Source organism: Ornithodoros turicata, chromosome 8 (genome assembly GCF_037126465.1).
Source record: "Ornithodoros turicata isolate Travis chromosome 8, ASM3712646v1, whole genome shotgun sequence".
NCBI classification, from domain to species: domain Eukaryota; kingdom Metazoa; phylum Arthropoda; class Arachnida; order Ixodida; family Argasidae; genus Ornithodoros; species Ornithodoros turicata.
Window position 1 is genome coordinate 32641236 of NC_088208.1, and position 24848 is coordinate 32666083.

The 24848-nt window shown below is 46.0% G+C and overlaps 1 protein-coding gene and 1 long non-coding RNA gene across 3 annotated transcripts in view; one reads left to right on the forward strand and one right to left on the reverse strand.

Annotated features, from left to right (window-relative positions):
• LOC135367034 (uncharacterized) overlaps positions 1-24848 on the reverse strand; it is a 688737-nt gene that overhangs the window by 482934 nt on the left and 180955 nt on the right. The window contains exon 6 of the long non-coding RNA XR_010414342.1: positions 3871-3909. This is a non-coding gene — a long non-coding RNA (uncharacterized LOC135367034). The remainder of the gene's footprint in view (positions 1-3870; positions 3910-24848) is intronic.
• Positions 1-24848, forward strand: part of LOC135367030 (neuroligin-4, Y-linked-like) — a 261876-nt gene that overhangs the window by 70547 nt on the left and 166481 nt on the right. The window lies entirely within an intron of this gene.

Consider the following 24848-nt stretch of genomic DNA (forward strand, 5'->3'; position numbering starts at 1 on the left):
TAAAATAAAGCCGGAGTTTTCCGTGTGACGTTGAATTAAGATTGTCTTTCACATCGCATCTGGACAAAATTTCTAAAAAAATCCGGAATAAATTGTGTGGATAAAATAAAAAAAAATCCACCGGATAAAATCCATGTGGATTAAATCCAAACAACCATGGTTGTATTGTCCTCTCTTCTGTGTTCCAGCCTCAGAACATCAATTTCCATCGTGTAGCTGACGAATTTTCGGTCGGTCCCCAATAAGAGTGCACAGCCGCTCCCCACGCAGTTTTGATGTCACGCGGTCTGCCGACGTCACGCAAGAAGATCGGACCGGGTTCACATATTTCTTGCGCGGAGCAGCGTACCAAAGCGTTTTTTTTTTCTTGTTTCTTTTTTTGTTGTTGTTGTTGTTGTTTTCGGTCAGCTGTCCGGCTCGCAGTCTCAGTTGTATCTTCATCCGCCTGGTTCGCACATGGAGATGATGAAAGATAAGGAAAAGATGGAGAGAGACTCGCTTGGGTATTCTCCCTCCTTTTGTACTTGGACGACAGCACCGTGAGCGGTGTGCACTAGTCTGGTAGAAAAGGAAATGCAATACCGAAGCTTCCGTGACTCCTCCGTGACTTCCGTTATCCCCCGTGACTCCCGTGTGTGAACAAGGCGGAAGAACACGCAACTGAGAGTCGGGTAGCTGAGCGAAGGAACGCATTGGCACACTGCTCCGCGAAAGAAATACGTAAACCAAAATCAATTAATTACACGAGAAAATCACTACATGTCGTGTTCTTTTTTTGTGTGTGTGTGCGTAATTTCGTTAAGGTTCTCATCGGTAAGGCAGAGTCGCTGAAAGCGTCCGAAGCAAATACCAATATCAAACTTGAAATTTTTTATTTAATTAACGAGCGCATACAAATGAGCACGGCTCTTGGCCGTTGTCTCAATGATGTTTCTCAAACAGAAAGTTATTCGATAGCGTCAGCCGTTTTTGTATTATTCAGCTGGGGAATTTTCTTGACATACCCGGGGATAGAGGTCCTGTTCATGGAAGTACGGCACCATTCCAGGCATACATAGAACCACTCGTGATAGGATCAAATTCATAGCTCATATAAGACCATAAACAATCTTATAAATCGACATGTCAGCGCTATTTCTACGCTGCATCGCGTAACAGCCGGAGTAGAGCGAAGTACGTAGATTGTGCCATCTGGATCACGATCTCTACCTGTTGCCTAATCCTCTTTCCCTCCAGTTGTCTTGGAGGCGTAGGGGGAAGAAAAGAAACCTTAGGGGCAGCGCCTCGCTCACCTTATTATAATCGAACAAAAAATATTCTAAAGCAACGCGCAAGGAGGATTACAGCCAAGCCCTGGATGCCCTTTCCTTTCCTTTCCTTAGGTGATCTGGGGTAGCCGACCCTCGTGATGAGGGCTACAATCCCCTTTTTTTTCTTTCAATCATCATCATCATCAAGACAAAAAGCAAAAAGGAAAATAGAAAAACAAAAGTCGTACCTCGCAAAATAGGATTAGAGCACGGAAAAGTCATGCTACGAGGTTGATCTCGGGAAGGATACTTTCTTGAGTTCTCTTTCGTAGTGTAGGAAAAGAGGCCACCCCTAAGCACGTTTCCGTGATATAGCTCCTTCAATGGCTCCACTCGTATGCAAATCTGTTCATTTTGAAAGTAAATCCGGAGAGAGCTCAAGGTATAAACGCTGCTCCAGTTCCGCGCCTTTGCCCCTTCTTTCTTTTTCCTTTTTTTTGTACAGTCAGGTCAATCGACTAGAGTATCCCACGTTGTGAGCGCATTTGTGGTTGCATTCGTTTTGAGGAAAACATTTCAGGAACTTTTGGGGCAGATAAATGGGAAACAGATAAGTAAAGAAGCGGAGAGAGTGAGAGATAGGATCGAGGCCCTTAACAACAAGAGATCGTGTACGTGTACGCGCTATCATATACCTGTATTCGTATGCGAGCTAGCTACAGAATGGATTTAGGTGTGGGCTGTTAGTCCATGTTGCTCTTTTTTTTTTATTCCGTGTTAGCGCCGCGAAGCAACTGTGGCTACGAGCGGCGTACAGATGTGGACAGATGGAGAGAGGACAGCAGGAAGGAGCGGTGGACAGGGGGGTTAATATGCGACCTGGGCCGACTTCAGGGGGAACTGTGCCGACATTCGTCTGGGAAGCCCTTCGGAAAACCCAGGGAAAACCTCAGAGAGCACAGCCGGTGGTAGGATTCGAACCCACCACCTCTCAGTCGTCAGCACGACCTTGGCGACCACCAACGAGCGAAGCGCTGGTGTTCGCGATTGTGAAACCATGTGAAATCGTGCAACCCCTACAGGAGCAATACAAAAGAATTATCGATTTGACGGCACAATTACGAGGCTTTCAATAACAATTCCAAAAAGAGGTGGCCGCTAAAACGATGGCCCCATCAAGCCACAGCAATTTAAACGTGTCCGGCGCAATGGTCAAAGAGGCTGGCAATATTATTTAGCTGGCCTGTACGACAATACGTGCAATACGGTTTGCACGAATTTGGAACATATTCCAACTTCCTATGGCGACAGGAGTTAAATTAAGCACGCTTCGTACACCTGTAAGCTACAACGCTCCCGTTTATCACCGTCCCGTTGATAAATTGAATGCAAAGTCCTGCGCACATTTAAGATACGCAATATAGCGCCTTTCAACACCGTATCAAAACCTAATCTTGAAGGAGAGAGGAGAAACGTTGGTCACAATCAATTCGCTCTCTTCAAAGACACTTCCTCCATGTAAAGAAGAGCGCCTAATAGAAGTTTCATCAGGGCACAAATGAAGTCAAGAACCGTGCCCGAGAGAATAAGGAAGAAAAATGTGCGATGCATTACGTTCTGCGAAACGAAATTCTGCTCTTTGACACCACTCCTAAAAGAGTAGTTACTTCACCCGAAGTAATGTAATATTTCACGCTTAATTTTGAGCAGATGTTCAAAGCCCCCGTTGGAACGGGCACGTCAGTATACGTATGGCGGTGGAAACTGTGACAGGAAACCCCGAAATTGACTGTCGGCAACGTAGCACAAATCAATAGGAGCAGGTTCGGCGAGGAAAGACGGCGAACTCCGGGACGATGTCTTCGAAATCGATCGCCACCTAAGATACGCAACTTCCGAAAGGAAGTATACTCTCCGCCCGACGACAAAGGTCGTGTAGTCGCATCTACGTGGCAGCAGGAAGCTATCACGTTTTTCGTATATTCCGCTGGAGTATTCTGGGGAATGTCGGCAGGTGTAGTCGTGATCGTCGCCACTTAGACACAGAGAGTCTACTTGAAGCCTCCTTTCACTCCTTCACCACGTGGACAAGTAGAGTCGCGATGTCGTCTGCTTCAGCCAATCGCTGCAGACGATTCGAAACATGGGGGGGGGGGGGGGGATATGTTTATTGAGAAAAAAAAACAAGGAAAGGTTAGTCAGCGAAACATGGGCTTTCTGGGGCTACCAGTGGCTTTCCATGCGGCTAATGGCAGCTCGTTTCAGCGAATAGGCTTTGTTTGCTCTAGGCCTAGGTGGTGTTGCCATGGTGCGTCTTCGATAATCTACTGGTGCGTATAGCAGCGTTCTCAATAGTTTAAATGAACGATACTGCCTGCAGGAACACGCGATGTTTGTTGATGAACATGCGATGTTGTTGGGATGTTCGACAACAAACTTTAGTGCGGATTAAAACGCCGACTGTACAGAGAAATCACTGTTGACACATATTTATTTTTCGCTACCAATACCGTACCAATAAAAATAAATCATTAGCGCGACATAAACGCCAACGTTTCGTGATTTTAAAAAAATGGTCAAACACGACGCACACAGAAAAGTACATCATGCTTTATCGTACCTTTCTGACTAACGGGTTGTGCTCCACTAGCAGCGCCAACTGAAACAGAGTAACAGAAGAGAACTCGTTACTTCAAAGTATTTTTAATGCGGTGCGATCGAATTTATCAACGAAGCACACCATGAAAGCACCCGTGCTCAAACTGTCAATGGCTCGCTATCGACCTGAAAGGATCCATACAGAGGGGGAAATATCCGGCCACAGAAAAATCGAGCACACGGACGGTGCTTGGCTTCATCCTAGCTTCGCGTAGTAAAGAAGTAAAGAAGACAACGTGGGAAGGGGGGGTGGGGGGGTGCATCTTTTATTCCACCGTCTGCGCTGTCCCCAAGTAGTTAACGGACGCGTCAACGTTGCACTTACACACACACGCACACACAAAAGAGAGAATTGCAGCAGAATGAGGATCACAAATGGAGGAAGACACGGCCCGGGTCGAAGTACGGGTTCTGCTCGTAAAAGTGTAATAGGGACCACGTACGCGTTTTGGTAGCTTCGTTAAATATGGATAGGCCACAGCGGACGCAGGAATCTGAGGCACAGGATTACCTTTTCCGGCCCGGTTGGCCGCACGCCAACCATTATTCATGCGTCCCAATGAACACCGAATTTCTTTGCATTGAACATTTAATTATTCATGGGCACCTCTTCCGAACGGTAGGCGTTCCTGTGGTTTCGCTTGCTTCTTAAGATGAATAGATCGCGGGCCAAAAAGGAGGGGGGGGGGTCTATTGTTCCACGTCTATCAGGTGAGCGCGCAGTGTTAGGATGGATCCGAATGTGTCTCTCAAGGGGGGAAAAGACACAAAGAGGTCCACCGTAATGAATTGGATATGAGCTTCATGGACAGATAAAAGTCTGTCGTGACAAAGTGAAGGGTTTTCGTTTACGGGCCGTGTTAAAGCCGAAGCCCTACCTGCACAGACGAAGGATTACTTCGACTTGATTGGATTCGTTGGGCGAATGAATTTTACTCATTACTTGACGTGTCCTTCGGGAATAAAATCCTGGATGACGTTATTTTACGACGCGGGAGTGCTTATTTTTTTGTTTAGGAAGAATGAGCAGTTAGGTTTGTCCTCCAGCGCGCTGCTCCTCGCCAGTGTTGAAACGCCTTGGAGGTAATGCGGGCGAGGGGGGGGGGGAGGAAGTAGCCGAAGCTCTTTGGCTGCACGTAGTGTATGTGTTTGTAAGTGCTGAAACGTCGCCGTACCAACACTTTCGGTGGTGAGTCTGTCACACTGACGGGTGGATATCACGTGATTCCACGTGACCTTCTGACGCCACACGCTCACACGTTGCCTGCCTGCGCACTGCGGATGAGGTCCAAAAAGGCCGAAACAGTTGTCCAGTACGGGTATGGCGACGTTTGAGCCCTTACAAACGCTTTCTGGTATTGAGTATTTTCTGTCGAACCTGCGGTTGCTGTCCCTATCTTTGTAGTTGATGTATGTCAAACCATGAGGTTACAAAGGTGATGTAAAGGTTGAGGATGTCACTCATCCTCGTTTCTCGAAACCCACACTCTAAGAAAAAAATTAATAATTGTAGTCCTTTTACGGATTAGACACACTGTCAGAATCATTTGTCCCTTTCTGGACAAATCGCACGCAGGTTAGGGACTGTTCACAGTTCCGGGGAGTGAAATTGGGAGTTTGGACAATAAAATGGGGAGTAATTGCAATCTAACGAACTACAAACTGTAGAACTTCTCCCTAATTTACTCTTCCTGTTTCTTCTTTTTTTTTTTTTTAGAGTGTACGTTTTTTTTTCTTTCTCCTCCTGCATAATCATAAATCCCAACGCGCCCACGTAGAGAATCTCTTGCCCAGTAACGGCTGAACAGCCGTCACTGCGCGGCATTTCAAGCTCCCCAACCCTGCATTGTCCAAAGCTCTGAGACACACACATTTCGCTCCCTGTCATCAGCCACACAGATCATGCGCTCTCTCCCTCGTGAACAATAAGGCATTAAAATAGTTCTAGCGGCGCGCATAGAGCCAAGTTTGAATGCGAATCGTGACACAGATTGGGGACGTGCGAACTAGCAGCGCCCGGCATAAAGCACATTGTCGATTTTCCATCCGGCGAGCACCATACGCAGCTCCCTGGTAATTAAATTCCGCAAAGCTGTCTGACCTCGAACAGGGTTCGCGTGGAGGTTTATTGATCGCTTTAATTAGTCACGTGGATACCACGTCACCGAGGCTGTAACATGTTTCACTGACAGTCTCCCCCCCGGAGAAGCTGATACGAGCACGCATACTCCTAGCCCGTGCCAAGAACTGAACTGTGACGAGGGAGAAGTTACTACGCTACCGGCGGACCTGTCGGGTTCGTTAGGCCGTCTTCTCTTTCGCAGGCGGTTCATTAAGATGACTCGAGAAATTAAGGCAAGGACACTTCAAAAACGCGTCCGGGTGAAAGGCTGCGCAGGATAATTATCGTTGAGTGCGACGTAGCTGCGCTCACGTGCAGGCAAAAATCGATATAGCTCTTTGTACAATACTCAAAAATGAGGAGGATATAACGGCAGTTCCCAGCATGCTGATTAGCCGAGATAAAAAAGAAACAAAGTAATTTTAGTCCTTTTGAACATTGGATGCTTTGCCACAGTCGTTGGTCTCTTTCGGAACTAAGTGCATGGAACTTTATGCGACGTTTGGAGGACTCTTTGCAGTTATGAGGAGTAAATTTCGGGGTGATGGGAGGAAAATGGGGGGTAATTGTAGTGAAACAGATTATAAGCTGCAAATACTCTCCAGTTTACTTTTTCTTTTCTTTTCTTGCAACACGGAATGCATCCAATCGACCACCGCCCCTTTACTATAGGCAAGATGCGGGTCCCCTGGTCCAGTAGCGCGCATATGCCACCAAGGTCCCCGTCACCTTTGGGATTTCCTGTCACCAACAGGCCTCTCTACCCTACTTTGATCACCTCAATCCTCATTTCCATCGTCATCCTTCGCTATCTACAAATGGTACCTGCTGGCCTGCACCAGCCCCATCTCATCATCGTCTCTTTACGTTTATGTGTGTGTCTTTTCTTAGAGAGCACCTGTAGGTCCACGCGAAAAGAGGGTATAGCTTTCTCCAGGAAAATATTTCAGATGCGTGACGGTGCGGTTTTCTTGTTGCATAGTCTCGACGACGAGACGTGTACTTAAAGGGACGGCCAAATAGACCTTTTTTTTTATTGTTGACTGATTAGATGAGTCACAAAATTACCTTTTTAAAAAGCAAGCGCCACCTGTGGCACGCAAGGGCTCATGGGAACACAGAGCACTTTAGAGCATCACGAGACGGCCAGAGGCGGAGGTAGAAGAAGAACAACATTTCCGGTGTGCACAGCCGACATAACCGAAGCAGACGACAGAGCAGTGTCCCTCAAAGTTCCCATGCTGCTTTGCGCCGCGCGCTTGGTGGCGTGAGCATCTTTTTAAAATCGTCTATTCGGATACCCATATCTACGAAACTGATACCTCCATGTTCGCCATCGGCCGACATTCTACTTGGCTATTTTTTTTTTCCTTCTGTCAGAAAAAGTGCTTAGACCGTAAACGTATAAACGTATTTTAAAGACCAGCGCTGCGGAGGCTCCGGCGGTGTGACGTAACCTAATAAGCGAAGGAGTGAGAGGGTGGCACTCGAAGGAGGAAAGGCGACGCCGAGACGCCCACGTGACCTTAAAGATGGCCGCGCCCGTGATCGGAGGCAAATTCGTTTGCCTCGTAAACAAAGCGTTCACAGTTTGTGTGCACCTTTTTGAACGTCTTTCGACCCCGGCGATTATTTTTATCCGACAACCTCGCATTAAACGCGCAGTTTTGTACGTGAGGCCTCGTGCTGTTGAAGACTCCCAAAGATGCGATGACGACCCGGCATTATGGCACACTGAGAGAACGTGATCTACTTGAACTAACGAGAAATGGGCTGCCATGTCGCGGAAGAAGCACCGTATTTTTTACGCTGGCAAAATACGTTCCCTCTCTTGGCTTTATGCAGACGGGAACATCGCGGCAAGCGCTAGAACGGCATGTAAACAAAAGTCACATGACCTCAAAATGGCGTTTCCTATGACGTGTGACCAGGACAAAATGGCAGTTTTCCGAAAAGCACCCGCTTGAGTATAGTTACAAGAATGGCGGATTTATGTCACCCAGGGCCGTGTACGAGACGCCCGCGGCATTCCTTTTCTCAAGGTCACGCCCTCATTGGTCCTTAGGCAGTGACGTTTTCTCGTTTTTCCAGAGAGGCAATTCCGGCATACTCTCAATATCCGGCGTCTGCTCTTGTCATGTATTCCGTCGAATAACAGTCGAACTACGCCACTTTTTCGCTTGGGATTTTCGATATCGTGGTCAGTGGTATACGAGGAATACAATGACACTACACTTTCGAAATCGACTGGAACGGATGCCACCGAGTACAGAGGGCCAAGGTGTACGAGGGCCATTCAAAAAATTTTCGGATTAAGATGTCTGATGAAAGTGTGTGTGTGTGTCAATTTACCGGGTAGCACGAAAGGTTGTGATTTGTGCAATTTGTTTCCGAGAAGAAAAAAAAACTCACATAAACATACCTCCGCGCGTTCACCCTTAACTCGCCACTCCGGGTGTAACGAGGAGGCGAAGTATGATGCCACATCACCGATGACGTTACAGGGTCCACGCGTTCTGGTTCGCTGGTCAGTGGGGGGTCAGCGCTCTGCCCTTTGCCGCGTAAACCAGTTTTGCCAGTTCCCCATGAGAATTGGGGATAGAAGGAGCGGCCTAATCATGACCGAGCCAGGAGCTTTCGCTTTTTCAGAGCCCCGAACAGCCGAGTAGCAGCCATCTCTCTCAACCAATCAGCGAGCACGGACCCTGTAGCGTCAGCGCGATGTCGTAGGCAGATCACAGGGTGGTACTGCTGTCCACCACCGTTGCGCACGGTCGCTTTTTTTGCGACGTGCTTTAAATTCAATTTCTGCGATAATTATGACTCTGTGGTGTGAATTACTTCTCATGCCATTAACAGTTTTATAGGAAGAAAGCAGGTTGTTAAAAATGACTTCTGTGCTACTTTAAAGGCGCAGAGAACTTCGTTTCAAACAGGACTCCCCAAATTATTAGGGAGATTTAATCCAATCCGCAATGGACGTACTTAGCTACGACCGTACATTCATTAGCTTCGACCGTACCACGCACACAATTGATGTCAAGTTGAACTAAATGGGTCTGCCAATGGTACAACACAGCTGCAAATGGCACTTGGAAGGGTTGCACTCCCTCATTTTTCTTTCGGCGGGAACGCTTCAAGAAAAACGGTTCGCTATTATTGTTGTGAGCGCTCGCCGTATGAACACTTGGGTTGTATAGAGCCAAATTGTCTTTCATCCAGTTTTCGGGCCAAAGGGAGCAAAGAAAATGAGAAATATGAAATAGTGCTCTCGTCCTCTTTCAACACGACGCAATGATTGAGACAAAAACAGCGCCGAGTTCTGCTTCCGTCCGAGGTAACATCAGCAAATGATGATCAGGTCACCACTTTTATCATCATCTTGCAAAACCCATCACCTTGATAGCAATTAAGTTGATTATGCACATTCTCTTCCATCTACGTAAAAAGAGAGCGAATTACAACAAGGGCAATAATTACGATAATTCATTTAGAAGAACTTGATTCGGTTTTTGAACTGTAATAAAGGATTTCGCGAGACAAGCTGATGATAAAAGGTTATATAGCGAGGATTATTGCTTTAAGAAAGTACTTGGAAACCTTGAAGCACGGAAGACGGGATTATTACATCTTATTTCACTTAGTAGATTCATGCTTTTCGCGTCTGTAACGGTGGGGCCCGGTTAATGAGATTATTATACAGAATTAATGCAGAGGATCATGCCCACATTCCTTGCTTCGTCGGCTCCGTAATACTCCCGATTTTAAATAGAAATTGGAGGAAAAACGAAACAAAAACATGAAGATGTAGCTTCCGTCAAAGTAGATGCCAGCTATACTCCATAGCGCATAAGGCTACGTGTTAAGATACAGAAGTAAGCTGAATAAACGAATACACTCTAAGGGGAAAAAATCAGTCAAATAGGGAGTAATTGCAGCTTCTCTTGCAGCCAACACGGGATTGAAAGAGTTCAACCTACGATACTGTTACAGACAGAAGTACACGGCTGACGACGTTTTTTGGGTCTCATAAAGCAATAGCTTTCAGTTAAAGCTTTGCCCGCCAGTCGGATGCCCTTCTTAAACAGAAAGATAATTTGAAAATGAAACGTTCGTACTATTTAAGTCCCATTTACGTGTTCATTCGTGTGAGAATACTACGTGGTATAACCACATCGCTCTTTATACCACTGTAGTATTGAAGTAACAAAAATGAAGCAACTAAAAAGCTTAATTAACTTAATTTAATTTAAATTTATTAAAGCTTTTTTTTACGTGCTCCATTGTCCCTTCATTTTCGTTACTTTAGTATTACACCTCTGGACTGTGTGTGTGTGTGTTTTTCTCTCTTTTTTTCTTCCTTTCTTTTTCTTTTTTTTCTTTGAGCTACCAGTGTAGTAGTTGTGATGCACGATTCTCTTATTCGGATTACTAATCTGAGGACGGTCGCAGTGCCAAGGGTGCTCACGCTTTATGAAAATATGAAAACAGCATGGCAACTACAACAAGTTTAAAACAGTTAAAACCATAACGGTTCAGAACTCGTCATCCTTTTGCGTTTTCATCATCTCATCATCGGATTGAACTTTCTGTATTAAGTGTACTGGGGTAGCCAGTTTGACTTCGTCGAAACTCACATCCCCATTTTTTTCTTTATTCACATCACATCACATCACATAACGGTTCGGAACTCATACGGGTTTCGTCATCAGAAAAGTTCTGATTTTTTAACACATTTAAAATTGCTGTATAGTTGCCATTGCTGTTTTCATATTTTACTAAAGCGTACGATTATTCCCATACCGAAGGAACTTGCCTTGTCTTCTAACCCCTCTGAATTTTTACGGTCTCCTATAACAACAACAATAGAGAAACTGTACGAAGAGCCGCAATACTTGAGCTGACGTTTAGGAGCGCGGCACTTGCGAAATCGCCGCCCACATGCAGCCCGACATGGCTTCTCCTTCCCCTATGCACCCATCGGAGGGAAGAAGCCCAGTCGAAAGAGGTTTTAACGTACTCGGTAGCCGCACCTCGCGCCAGTAAAATTTCAAAGCAGGAAAAAGCCGTAAAATACGTCGGGTCGTTAAATTCGATTAAACGGTCCCGCGTTAATTAATTGCAGAACCGGAAAGCAATCGAGGCTGGGAAAGGGAAGATAAACGGGGGGGGGGGGGGAGTGGGGACGCAAAATGGGCAGAGAGAGAAAAAAAAAAAGGTCAGGAACGTATGAGCACGCGACAATGAAAATTGCCACTGTCAAGAGTCGCCGCTCGCTTGAGCATTGATGACTGTGTTGATTATTTTCGAATGATTAACCTTTTTTTTTATCCTTTTCCCATTCGACTTTTTTTTCTCAAGCAATCAGTCAAACGCCTGTCCAAGTACGCTGCGTATGAAAAACAGTTTAGTTATAATGCAATGCAAAATAACTGCGCTGGAACGGATGTGACTAAAACACAACATCGCTGTTATCTGCGCATGTTAGCTAAATACGCTTATGTTTGTTTGCACGTGTAATCGTGAGTCTATCTAGCTGAAAGGGGATGAGAGAATCATCGCACATATGTGACACATGCTTTTCTGCAAGGCATAATGCAATACAAGCAATATACATACATGGACTTGCCTAAAGACATCTTACGTGTACGTTGGTTCCACTACATTTCCGACATGATCACGTGAACAATTGTGGTGGTGGTGGTGATGATGATGATGATGATGATGATTGAAAGAAAAAATGGGGATGGGGTCAGTACTTGGGTGAACAATTGTGAATAGCGTCTCATGTAAATGCTCTCATGTAATAGCGTCTGATTAATAGATTTTCCATAATAACAGAAATAGAGCACGTGATGCGAAAGTGCTCCTCCGTAAAAATGTGATATCACCGTTACGCGTAATAGGGTTCGGTCCCGCACAGCAGCTTAAACCCATCGCAGAGCCTCCACCATCACCGTCACCATCACCCTTCTGTCACTATAGAACCCATATGAATTAGACACCGCGTTTCTTCCACAATCCCACTCTTCTTCCACAGGCGCCATTCTTATTGACGGATCAATTTCAGTGCGACGTGATATCGATTTCATCAATTGGTGCCAAACGCAACAAAACGTCATTACCTCATTGCGAAACACAGCTCGGTTTACAGCAACTGCCGTCGCGTTGCAGCCTCGATAATCATTTTTGGTAGAGTCGTTTCGGATTTACACAAACAGGGCACAGCAATAAATATAACGGCAAAGGCAACACAAGAAGCGCTAGCTCAGTGTATACGAGCTGAGAAGAAAATCCATTTTGAGCTTGGCTTAATATCTTCCAAAGAGCAATTTAGTATAGAGAAAAACATTGCGAGGAAAAACTCGAATCGGGGGTTCTGGCAAGGGAACGTAAACTTCCTCTGCGAGGGATTTTTAAAAGAGATGTGACATCCGTGGAAAAAGGGGAACGATCAATATCTTCTTTAAGGATCTCTTCCTTTTGTTTGTTCTCATGTGTACTCTGAGTCCGTCCGCCTTTCAGTTTGAAAACGAAGATATGGCAGATGAAAGGAAGATGTTCCCAGACTCTCCGGGCAGGTGGCCCGCGAGGAAAAACCTCCATCGCCCTTTTAATTCCGTTTTCGTTTTTTTTTTTTTTTTGTCTAACTTTTTTTTTCTTCATCACATCACCATCCGTTCTCGTTTCTATATTCCTGCATCACCTTTCTGTGACCTTGCCACGAACGGTTTGATGATAGCGCGTGTGGTTGCGTTTTCTGCCGTGAATAGTCGCGGCGCTACGGTCGATGCTCGTATCGTGAGCCATCTTGAGAAAATTATCGAGGGCAGCTTTCTAGAGTTTATGACATTCTTGATATGTTAACTTGAACATCGCTTGCAACAAGCTGTGGGGAGTAAGAGAATGCAAGTGTGACGTTGAACATCGGAAAAATGAATTGGGAGGGCAGTTATGAAACTCCTATTGGCTGTTATCTAATGACGTCATAGATTGCAGGAAAGGAAGCAATTTCGTAAGTACTTGGGAGCTGCTGAGAACAGGGGCCGACTTCAAATAACTCAGGGAAAAGGCAGGGGCGTTCTGGGCGTCTGAGGCTTACGTGTCTGTGTCGACCCTAATTGTGGTCGGATTCGGCCGATTCTCGTTGTTTAAGAGGTTGACTTGTGCGCAGTCGCACAATGTAACTACATTAAGTGGTAAACGCATGAAATGTGTAAACCAAAACGTTACACATGTAGGCCTTTGCATACGACCGAGCAGCTTATGCTTTCCTCTCATGTTTTTATTTTGCTCCCTTCCACCGTATTGTGTAACATAAATTTTGCCAAAGATACATCGGTGTTGTGATTAGAAGACCCACTTGTTTGTTTCCACTTTTCCTAACGCTACATTTTTTTTTTTTTTTCGACCAGCAGTGACCTGCGCGAAGGACATACAGATGGACGGTATATATTGCCACAACAGCATCGATAAATAAAGATTGTAAGTGCCGTTGCAAGAATCCGCCAACGCAATAAACGCTAACTGGCTATAAAATCTAGGAGGTTGCCATTAGAGGCTTCGTGGCTCTCCTCCTCTACCCTTCCTCGCCCTCTTACAGGATATTCTTGAAGAAGCGCAATACATATTATTCTAGTACTTGTTGGCTTCTACTTGCCTTGCCTTGGCTTGGCTTTACATGAGCTGATGCGTCATCAGTTTGTTTACAGGGACTTTGCACAAGCGTTGGTGCCAGATCACAGGTGTGGCGCATATTATAAGTCCTGACGCTAAGAGGTGTCACGTTTTCGTACTGCAAAGCAAATTTTAAGTGCAAACTTGAGCGAAAATCTCGCTCCCAGACGCAGTTAAAGTTAGCAGGCTGCGACTTGACGGCGTAAGCCAGCGGGAGGGTTCATGAAAGACTCAAGCCGTCTTCAGCGAGGACAGGTCTTGGCGCAGACTTCAAGTCATGTCACATCTATGAATTTGGAGGTTAACGTGACATTTTGACAGACTTTCAAGATACGGCTCAGCTTCGATTCGTGCGACCTCTGTTCGACCTGTGGCATGTGCGGTGGCCAGCATCCCATCCTCTTGGTCTGTCGTCAGTATAAGAACGAGAGCGCGCCACCAGGAAAATGATTTGCGACGAGTCAACTCAACAATGCGAAAATTCTCAGGTCGTGGTGAAACCGCTCAAACAGCTGCAGGGCCTCCACTTTGTTGCAAAGTTCCTATTCCCCACCACTTTAATTGATTACTTCTAATATGGGACGCTTTTCTACAAAAGCAATAGGATGATGCGCAGCCCTAGTGGCGGCGAATGGCCCATCACATCATCAATCCATGTATATGTATGCGTGCGTGTGAGTCGTCTAATTGTACAAGACGGTAGTAGTCTTCCAGGAGGACCCAGAGATATCGTATTATTATTTTCAGTTATCGTCAGAAAAATGCAGTTCCGGTTCATAAACTCGTTTGCAGTATAGATACTGAAATTCGCAATGCCAAAACAAGTGGACAATTAGTCAAAAAGAAAAGAAATACTGATATATCATAGCGCAGATAATGATGCAACGAAGACACGGACAACACCAGGGTAGTGCCCGGGGTACCCGTTGTGAAATACGAATAATTCGTGGGTTTATGATAATTAAAAAAAAACAGACCGTAAATAGTCCTAATGGCTTGCTGCCACAAAAGACAAAAAAAAAAACGCCCCAGCGCTCGAAGATCTAAACATTGCGAACGACCCACCTAGCAGCCTAGTTTGCACTTTGGGCGATGCCGGTATAACATTATACTAGCGCTTTCTTCTTAACTCTGCGCAGCAACTAAGTGCCCACCACACACTACAGTACCGCCCTCAGAAATCACACGACACATCATCACGCAAATTATGCATGCGTCTAAGCAAGTTCACCCGCAACACCGCATCGACCTGCCCTTGGTGGCGAGACTGCTAAGATGGTGCAACAGATGAAGCCCCGCCACGATACATCATAAGGGCTCTCCGCCCACATTGTACTTTCCCTTTGATCTGTCTGCGAGGAGCTCCTATGCTGGATAAGTAAACGTAACAGACTGTCGTTTCGTAACGAAGTTTGCCCTTACCGTATACGGGCAGGACAGCACGCAGTAAATGAGGGCAAAACCGCTTCAATATTTACGCAGGACCCTCTTGATGGGGATTTTTAAACTAATTACTTATCGATAGCCGCACAGATGTCCTTCAGCTTGCAGAGCAAGAAGTTCGCGCTGGGTAATAAAATTATGGACCAGAGCGGTGCCCGCGAGCGCTTAATTTGCTGACCTCCGTTCGGCAAAGGTTGGAGCTTATCAAATAGGAGCCACGCACAGTGGCCATCGTCAAAATGGAGCTCCGTTGATTCGAGGTGACAACAATGCGAGAGAGAGAGAGCAGACTACGTGTACATAAGCGGATACGCAACTGTAGACCACCGCGTAGATGTCAGTGAACCGTGTAGGCAGACAAAACAACGTATAGTTGATGATGGATGGCCACCCCTCTTTGGCCCCGTCCGTCGGCCTGCCCTGTGGGCCGTCACCACAGCCCTGCTCCGCTGCCTGCAAGATTCGGGTCTTGCGTTCGCCGTCTGACCGGGCTTTCTTGCGCCATGTCGTGCCTCTGCTGCACTGACTGTTTTTCCTTAATTCTTTCTTTTTTCTCTTGTAATGTTTATTTTGAGTTTATTTTTCTTATTTTTTGTGGAATAGCAAGCCGGCATCAGCCTGGCTGACATTTCTTCTTTTCTCTCTTCTTTCTATTAAACATACACCTCTATATACCTATACTTCCTATACTACTTATCTATGTAGTACAGGGTCGCTACCCTTCGCAATGGAAAATACAAAATGTATGAGTGAGTGGAAGCCAACAGGGCGAAGACGGGGAGCAGAGGACTGGGGAAAGGGAAATTGAGAGAGAAGTTCGAGAGAGAGAATAGACGACCCTCTGTTTACAAACATGTGACGTCACGAGAAGACTGGTTCGAGGTTACATTTTGCTGTGGGGGGCAGGAAGCGGGAGAAAGGCGTCCGAGAATGATGAAGCTGATTGTGCCCATCAGCATGCTTTGAGCAGAGGCGTTACGTAATCAATGACGTAAGGGGCAGAGGTCGTCTTTAGGTCGAACATACTAGCGAGTTATAGTATATCGTACGCTGTCGCCTTTGCGTACGTAAGGGATAGCGTGGTGATTCTGAGCATTGCACAAAGCTCTGTTCATGTCTTGCGTGTGTGCAGAACCATCAACGCTGTCCCTTACGTACGCAGATGCGATAGCGTACGACAAACTAAATCTCCTGACAGTGATAGTGACGTGATAAAGAAAAAAAAATAGCGGGATGTGAGTTTCGACAAAGTCGAACTGGCTATCCCATTACGCTTACACACAGAAAGTACAAAGATATGATGAGAAAACAAAGAGATGATGACCAGAAAAGAACAGAGATGATGATAGAGTTCACCATGCCAAAACTCACTAACGTTGATTGATTGATTTTTAAAAGAAAAAATGAAGATGTTAGTCTGGAGTCACTCGGGACTGGCTACTCCAGGACGCGTTATTAAGAAAGGGAAAGAAAGAGGAAACAAAGGAAAATTACACAAAACTCGACGCTTTGCAACGGAATGGAAACAGAATAAATGAGAACATCACCACCTAGCTTGGCACCAAAAGCGAAATCTTCCTAACGTTTCCTAATCACTAACGTTTCTTCCGTTCATACTGTTCAAATTCATTCGAAGGGCTCAGAGAATTTGCAGAAACTTTCCCATGAAAAGCCCTCTGTGACGAAATTCAGGCAGAACGCTATTGCCTTTCAACCGATACAATAAGACAATATCCCCCATCGGCTCCTCCACTGTCGGCGTCACCTCCATCGTCGTGCCCCTCGGGCAACACTCCTTGGCCCCGTGCAGCGAGCTAGCCAGTGGAGTGTCACAAAGGCGGTGCTCCGCTTTCCGCGCGATACGGGCCTTCTGGGTTCCCTGTGAGCCGGGTGTTTATTTTATTTTTTATTTTATTCTTTTTTTAGGGATTAGCAAGTCGCCGTGCTGCATGGCTGACCTTGCCCCTTTTATCTTTCCTTTTCCCTTTTTTTTCATTTTCTGCCCAAAAAATCCCCCTATGTGCACGGCACGGTCATGTGCTTTCTCAAACGAGCAACGAAGTGACATTTAACATAGGGAGAGATTGAATTTTTCGTGTGACGAGTTCAATCTCTCCCAATTATTTTTTTCGTCAACATCAACACGGCTCGAAACCCTGTTTTATTCATCAAGCAGTCAGGAGTCACCCCCACAATAGTTTCGCTATCAAGTGTATTGCTACTGCGCAATAAAATTTACAAAAACGCCAGGAGAAAGCAGCCACCCGCAAGGCCCTATCTCCTTGGGTGACGTCAGTGGGCCTGCGAACAGCGTAAGCTCTCGTTTGCAACGGAAAATTCCTCTGCTGCTGCTGCTGCTAACGGCTATAGCGCTCCGGCTGCGCCGAGCTACGTGTCGGGCCACTTGACTGGCCCTCCCATCGGGACTGCGGACGTCACAAAGTGACGTCGGCTACCCCCGTTCACTTACACGCTCTTTGAAGGAGTTGAGGGTATCTAGAGGGTGTGAAGGTCAGAGGCATCTCACGCGCGCGCGTGCGCTACAAGTCAGTCGGCGCTTGTTCCTCCGCAGCAACACATGTCATTGACAACGCGCTGCAGCCAAAAGCAAAAAAAAAATTATGGAGGGGCATTTCGATGCCCCTTTAATCTTCTCACTTTTAGAACAGCATTTTCTGGATCCTCTGTGCGTCAGTTACAGGGTCGCTTCGACGCTTCTCGCGACGCAATAAAGTAAACAGCGGTAAAGCAGACTAACCCAGCTACCCGCATCGCATTGATTGCAGCGTATCGCATCATCCCTTAGGTCCTTCAACCCACAAAAAAACTCCCCGCATGCGACAGTGATCCCCAACGAGGGACACATTTCCCTGCGCTGCAATCATCCAGACGCGAGCGCAGGTAGCACGAACATAACTAAGGCGAACGACTCAAAAGGCCGATAAACAGAAACATAACTCAAGGTAAGGCCATCTAAGGCATCTCCCACGTAGCAAGCAGTAATCTTCAAACACCGCACTTCTAGAAAGGCAAAGAGTGTTCGCATCGTAAACATTGCTATGAACGACCACCATTAGAGTAGAGGAAAACTGCTCCTGAAGGCTTTCATGTGGCAGCACGAAATGGCTGGGCTGTCGACAAGGTCGTGCGGGTAAATAGTGCTAAGAAGTCTTCCCGGCTGTGCGTCGTTTTTTGCAGTTAAATAGTGTTTCTGCTGCCATTTCAAACAACTTTTCGAGCGAGGTTTCCCCAGCTTGTCCGTCGCACGGCTTCCTTTTTGGGGTCTATTTTGCTTAGGGGACCACGACTGTTTCTAAGTAGCTTTCCGATACTGAAGTTTACTTTGGTACGACCCACCACATCATCATCCCATTTATGTGCGTGTGTGTGGTACGCCTACGATGTGCGCGGATGTCTCTTGCGACAGTGCTATCGCACCCGTTAATGGGCTGTGCCAGCCAGTAGACGGCATACTGACAGAGCTATTCTGTTCTCTAAGATGCCTTTTATCTCTGAAGTAATATGTCTTTACGGAACGGCTTTAACCGGATGTTTAATGTGCGGTGAAATGTCCTTGCCTTAACGGGTTGCTTCCAAGCCAGGCTGCCTTCGGAAGGAAAATGTTGTGTCAGTGCTCGTCGCTGTGCCAGAGCTTCGTATAGATACGTCTCACGGAAGTTGCCGTCCTAACACGCGATGTTCCTACGTTCCTACGCGATGTTCCTTCCTGTTCTAACACGCGATGTTTGCTACGGTTTCAGCGTTTAAGAATGTTGTTCTCAGTGTAAAAAGTTTTTGGGGATACTGCAAATTCATGAGATGCTTCGATGTCTGTTGAGAGGGCGGCTCATCCGACAAAGCTGTTGTCCACTCATGTTGTCTAATAGGACATTTTTTTTCTGTACAAATATGTGCATAATCACGTTGTATGTACCAGGAAATTCCCCGTCTTCGAGGTTTCAAATTTTGTATAACTCTCTTACGGTGTTGTTGTTGTTGTTTTGCTCAACGACCAGCGTTCCACGCGCACCTGGACACTTCCTCCTTGATGTTTCCCAAACTTTATGATACGACGAGTAGCTCCCGACTCTATAGTGGCAGAAGAAGTTATAATGTTGTACTTCTAGATGTATTTATCTGTGTTTGTGTTTTATGTCTTTCCTGTTTACTACGTGAACCATCAATGACACCTTTTTGCTTTTCGTGAGGACCACGAAAATAAGAAAGTCAAGCAACTGGGTAAGCTAACTAAGATGGTACAAGTCCACATCACAGGGGCACAGCCGTCTCGCGCAGAAGCCCAAAATTGCCACCAACTACTAACTCTTAGTATAGAGCGCAACCTCTATATGACACAGGGCACCAGAAGAACATGTGTTCGTACCTGTATGTGTAAAATTAGATGCAGCTGGTGTTAAATGAACTTACAGCTCCGGTCAACCTTAATAATAACATCGGAAAAAATGTGGTCTCGTTCCCGAACGCGATTACAGCAACCTTTGGGGCTGCGAGGAAATCTTAATTGAACAAAATTATTCTGTTAGTTTAACTCGAGGATTTTCTTTACTTAACATTCCCCCAGTGCTCCAAGGGTGGCTGTTATCGCGCTGGGAAATGAGAGCGAATTTTTTTTCTAGTGTTATTATTAAGGTTGACCGGAGCTGTACCAGCCGCATGGCCGAGCGGATAAAAACATCCCAAGCTGGCGGTATCCAAAACCGTTCTGAAGACTGGGAGGTAGCGTGTTCGAACCCTACCCCCGGCTGTGCTGTCTGAGGTTTTCCTTTTGGTTTTGCGACAGACTTGCCAGACGAATGTCGCCGCAGTTCCCCTTGAAGTCGGCCCAGGACGCACACTAACCCCCTGTCCCCTACTCCTTCCTGCTGTCCATGTCTGTACGGCACTTATAGCCACCGTTGCTTCGCGACGTTAACACGGAATCACAAAAACGAAAAAGAAAAATGAACGAATTCGAACAAAGGCGTGGTTCGCATAAATTATGAGCCATTCTCGCAACTGCGCAGATGCAACTAAAAACTACAACGCACAATGCTTTCTTTCGAAGCGCCGTATGGATTACGAGCATTGACGCAATAATTCATCGAGAAATTCAAATGGAGCAATACGGCACCTGAGTTGAAATCGGTGATTACGCATTCACATTGACGCAACGGTGCAGTAAGCGGAACGCGCATAATTAGTGCGCAGAGACAACTTCAACAGAAGCGGGGGCAATGCGCTACATGTAATGGCTGGCACCCATTATAATAGCCGATTCGAGGGATCCCCAAATTACAAGCGCGTGGACGCGATTGCAGATTACACGGGGCAGAGTGATGTACTCATCCGTATAGGGTGCCCGTTTCATGAATCTGGAAATAGCTGTTTACACCACAGTGAAAAGCGCGCCAGCTTCGGTCGCGGTGCTTGTTGGAATACGAGGCGGGGGACACGCGGTCACCTTCAAAAAAATACATCGCTTTCAAAACAGTTATTCGTGTAAAAGTGAAGTAAATATATTAGTTGTAGTAACGGTTGGGTTCGGTTGGGTTGACTTCCTGTCGTCCACTGGATTGACGCTTTAGATCTTTCTTGTATTTTCATCCTTCCTTCATCATCTTCACATGATGTTCCACGTGCAATGGGGTAGGGTACCGCTCCACCGCGGTGAAACACCCCATCTCATCGTCATCATTGATTGTTGTTGTTGGTTGGGTTCGGTCGCAGCGTTTACCGCATTGTGGATGGTCTTGTAAAGTGTGCTTTGCCTCAACATTAGTGGAACGTGTTAGAGAGAGCGCTTCACAGGGTACGACGCTTTATCTTTCTAGCGCTTTGATCCGATCACCCTACGCCGCGACAAGTAGTGCGCGGACACCAATACTATAGGAGCACTGTATGCGGCAGGTGGTGGAGTTCCAGTATAATTTCTGCGGCGGAATAACTCTCTTAGGGTTGACGGACTATATTTCGTGCCGTTCTAAGTTTGAACACGGGTACGGGAATTATGACGCAGTCGTACTGTCATGCTATGCGTAAAGTGTTAAAGCTGAAATTAGAAGGTGTTCGCGGATAAAATCATACCAGTACTTATTCTCCACATTCTTTCATACTCAAATTCTTTTATCAGAAAGGAGTACCATAAACCCGTTGCGTGCATCACGAAACAGGAACGTAATGTCGCCTGAAGGTTGGTGCACTCCATGTTGGTACACGAAGGCGTACGAGTGCAACTCGAGTCTGTCTCAAGAGGGCGCCAACGTCTACGCATTTAAGCCCTCATTGAAGCATTTGTGTGCTCGCGGATTAACACACACCAGTGCCAGTTTAAGGCTGTAGGGATTAAATCCTGGCTATGAAAAATAGCGTCAGCGTAATCCTTCCTCTCTCTCTCTCTCCCTCACTCCGACTTCCTCATGGGATTACGGATATTACGTCACACGTTTGCTTATCCGGCCTGCTTCCGGCGATATGGGCACCCTCCTCGCGGGTCGATAACCAGGTAGCCGTTCTTCTGGGATTACTTTAAGGAGACGGGCGCGAAATTTATTTGCACATCTTCATTGTGCTCATCCCTTGGAGCCGTTTCTCTTTTTTTGTCGCATTTGCGCTAATGCGACTAATATATTGGACTTAGAATAGGCACGAAAACATTTCAGGCTTCCTCCGGGCGGATTTTATACGCACTGATAAAAATAGTTTTCTCGCACTAATTCAAGTTGAGGGCTTTCGCGCTGCGTCAGCCTTTATCAATTTAATTCCGCATCGTAAGAAGAGAAGCCCACGTACGTCAATCTCTTCAGACTGAGCTACGAGCTTAGAAATATAGTAAAGTGTCCTTAACGAGGTTCTTGAACGAATGTGTTTAGTTGAGAGTCCAAAGGATTGGCGAAGAAGCTGCTTATATATTATTGTGCGTCGGATTACCCGCACAGCTGCGTTCACACATGTGTACTATCGCAAATCCGTTCATATTTTAGGCTGGTCGGTTCCGTACGTATCAACTGAAGTATCACGTCTCTGGCTTGAGCTATACATCGCACTACACAATTTGTTATTGTCTCAGCTATTACATACTGTGAAATTCCAGAAGGGACTGCACACACGAGATAAAATGTTTTTCTTCATTGACTATTATACGCTATATTGTAAATCGTTGCATGCACATAATTCTTGACGCTTGAGTAGTAGAACGGAGTAGACACTAACCATAACATGTACCTGACAAAGTAAAGAAGTGGGGATTGAAGAAGGGGGGCGGGGGGTCAAGGGGGGATATCCGTAATTTACCAGTTTCTCCCCACTCATTCGTGCCTTAGTTTATAGATGGCGCAGTATGTTTTCTTGGTGGAACCAGCAGTCCTTGCTTATATATCATATCTGTGTTTGCTGCGGTGCGTATCTTCAGAACGTCGCTCAGAATGCGGCGCACATAGGTTGTTCGTTTGGATATATTCTGGTGGCTGCGTGCCGAGAGAAAAAAAAAAAAGAAAAGTCCCGTATAGTTTTTGTTATCACACGTATCAGACTGTTTGCAGATAGCAAATTTTCACCTTAAATACTGTGTCACCTTATACCCTAAAAGACAAGGGGCAAGGATATACGCGAATGGAATTTTACATTGTCATAAAAATCGGTTACTTCAAACCCCGAGAACAGAACAGAGCCATAAAAGCATAACTAAAAACCCATAAATAAAGCCATAAACGGAGCCATCTCTCTTCCCTCATGCTCATTCCCTGAAGGGCGACAAGTAACCAACTGCAGCTCCGTCGCTAGCGTGCGTGTCCCGCTTTTACTCGTTCATAACTAACCAACGTTCGCTACAAATGCACCAACGTTCTGCCGCACTTCGTCACTAATAGATTGCAGCATATACGCTGCGGGAGAGCTCTACAGGTACGCAACGAGAAATCATACACGGAGATGCTTGGGCATAATTTACTGTTCCAGACGAGCACCAAACCTTCCTGATCTTGATGTGCGCAGCACAGAAGAAAGACTACCGGGCCTTTTTCTTCTTTTTTTTTTCTCCTCAGGGAGCAACACACACAGGAGGTTGCCACGTTGCGTGAGGTCATTTACTTGCTCTATACGAGATAAATTGCTAGACAGGAAAAGCGAACATAACATACACATATCACCGCTGCAATTTATGAGGGAAGAACAGCATCTTACTCAGCATTCCCGCACTCCAGAAAAAAGAAAAAAAGTGTCCATTTACTTTTTGATCGCTTTCTGAATGTCACCTAGGAAAAGCCATTAAGCTGGGCTGTTGCGCGGAGAGAGCACATTTTTAGCGCATTTGAGCGACAAATGACCGAGGCGACGTTTGGCTCTACAAAACCATGCTCAATGCTGGAGGAAGAGGGTGTGCATGTAATGCAATGAAGGAATGTCGTTTGCGTCATCTAAATCAATCATATCGTCCGACATGATGTACGTTCGTCGGCAGTATTTTTCGGACGCCGAAGCTACGTCTGTTACGGTACGCTCGCGATCCATTTGGGGACTGGCGGAAAATACTGAGAACGCGAGAGAGATTTGGCGTGGAAAAGTTGTACTCCCGTAATCAGTGTCAGGAGTGTGCGACGAAAGCGACTGCCGGCTAATTGCGCAATGGCATGTGCGTGGCAGCTAATTGATTAACTTTTGTGTCGCGGAATACAGATTTAAATGAATCTCCTACACTGTTGCCTTTGGTGCTAAGTTGTGTGGTCATGTTTTCATCTACTTCATTCCAAAGTGTATAGATTTGTGTAGTTTCCCTTTCTTCTTTTCTGAATAACGCGTCCTGGAATAGCCAGTCCCGAGTGACTCGGGACTAACATCTCTTTTTTTTTCTCGCTTTTTTTTTTTTTTTACAGATCGGATCAATGAATCGTTCAGCGCCCGGAAATCACGGCGTAGATGCCAACGAATTTTAGGCGTGAATGTTTCCACAAAGTCAGATGTAGATGATGATGATGATAATGACGGTTATAGGAACAAGAAGAAGAAAAAACCTCAAACGAGACCAGAGTGGCTACCTCACTTCCACCTTATTTATGCTTCGGTGCATGTCCGAAGACTTTGCAGACGAATATCAGTCCCGTTCCCCCGGAAGTCGGCCCAGGACGCATACTAACTCTCCCTGTTCCCAACGCGTTTCTGTTGTCCTCTCTCCATCTGTCCACGTCTGTACGCCAATCATAGCCACAGCTGCTTCGCGGCGCTAACACGGAATTAAAAAGCGAACGTTCGAGGAAAACTTCCAGCCCCTGTCGCTACATTGCGGCGTGTCTACTTGAGGACACGTCAGCTCCAACAAGTCGTCTCCGCCACCAAATCTAAAGAGGTCTCCGATTGGCTAGAGCGGACGCGTAATGCCTCCGAGCCACAACGTAGTGCACTTGAACCCTTCAAACTGTTGCTTGTCCACTGATCATGTTGCGGGAACACTCGCCGTAAACGACGTACGAGCACATTTGTATGCTTTTAAAATAAACACGTACAGCATTCGCGTTAACGAAACATGTGAATCAGTTTCCGCGTCTTCCGGCTTCTCGTATAGGAACTACATTATCCGCGGAGATATACCTCTCTGACTGTAGCTCTTATGTTGTCCCGGAATATAGAAGGTTCGCCAAGATAAACTTTGGGGCTTCTACTGGAGATAAAAGAAATAAAAACAGTGTCGGGAAGCTAAAGTAGATATT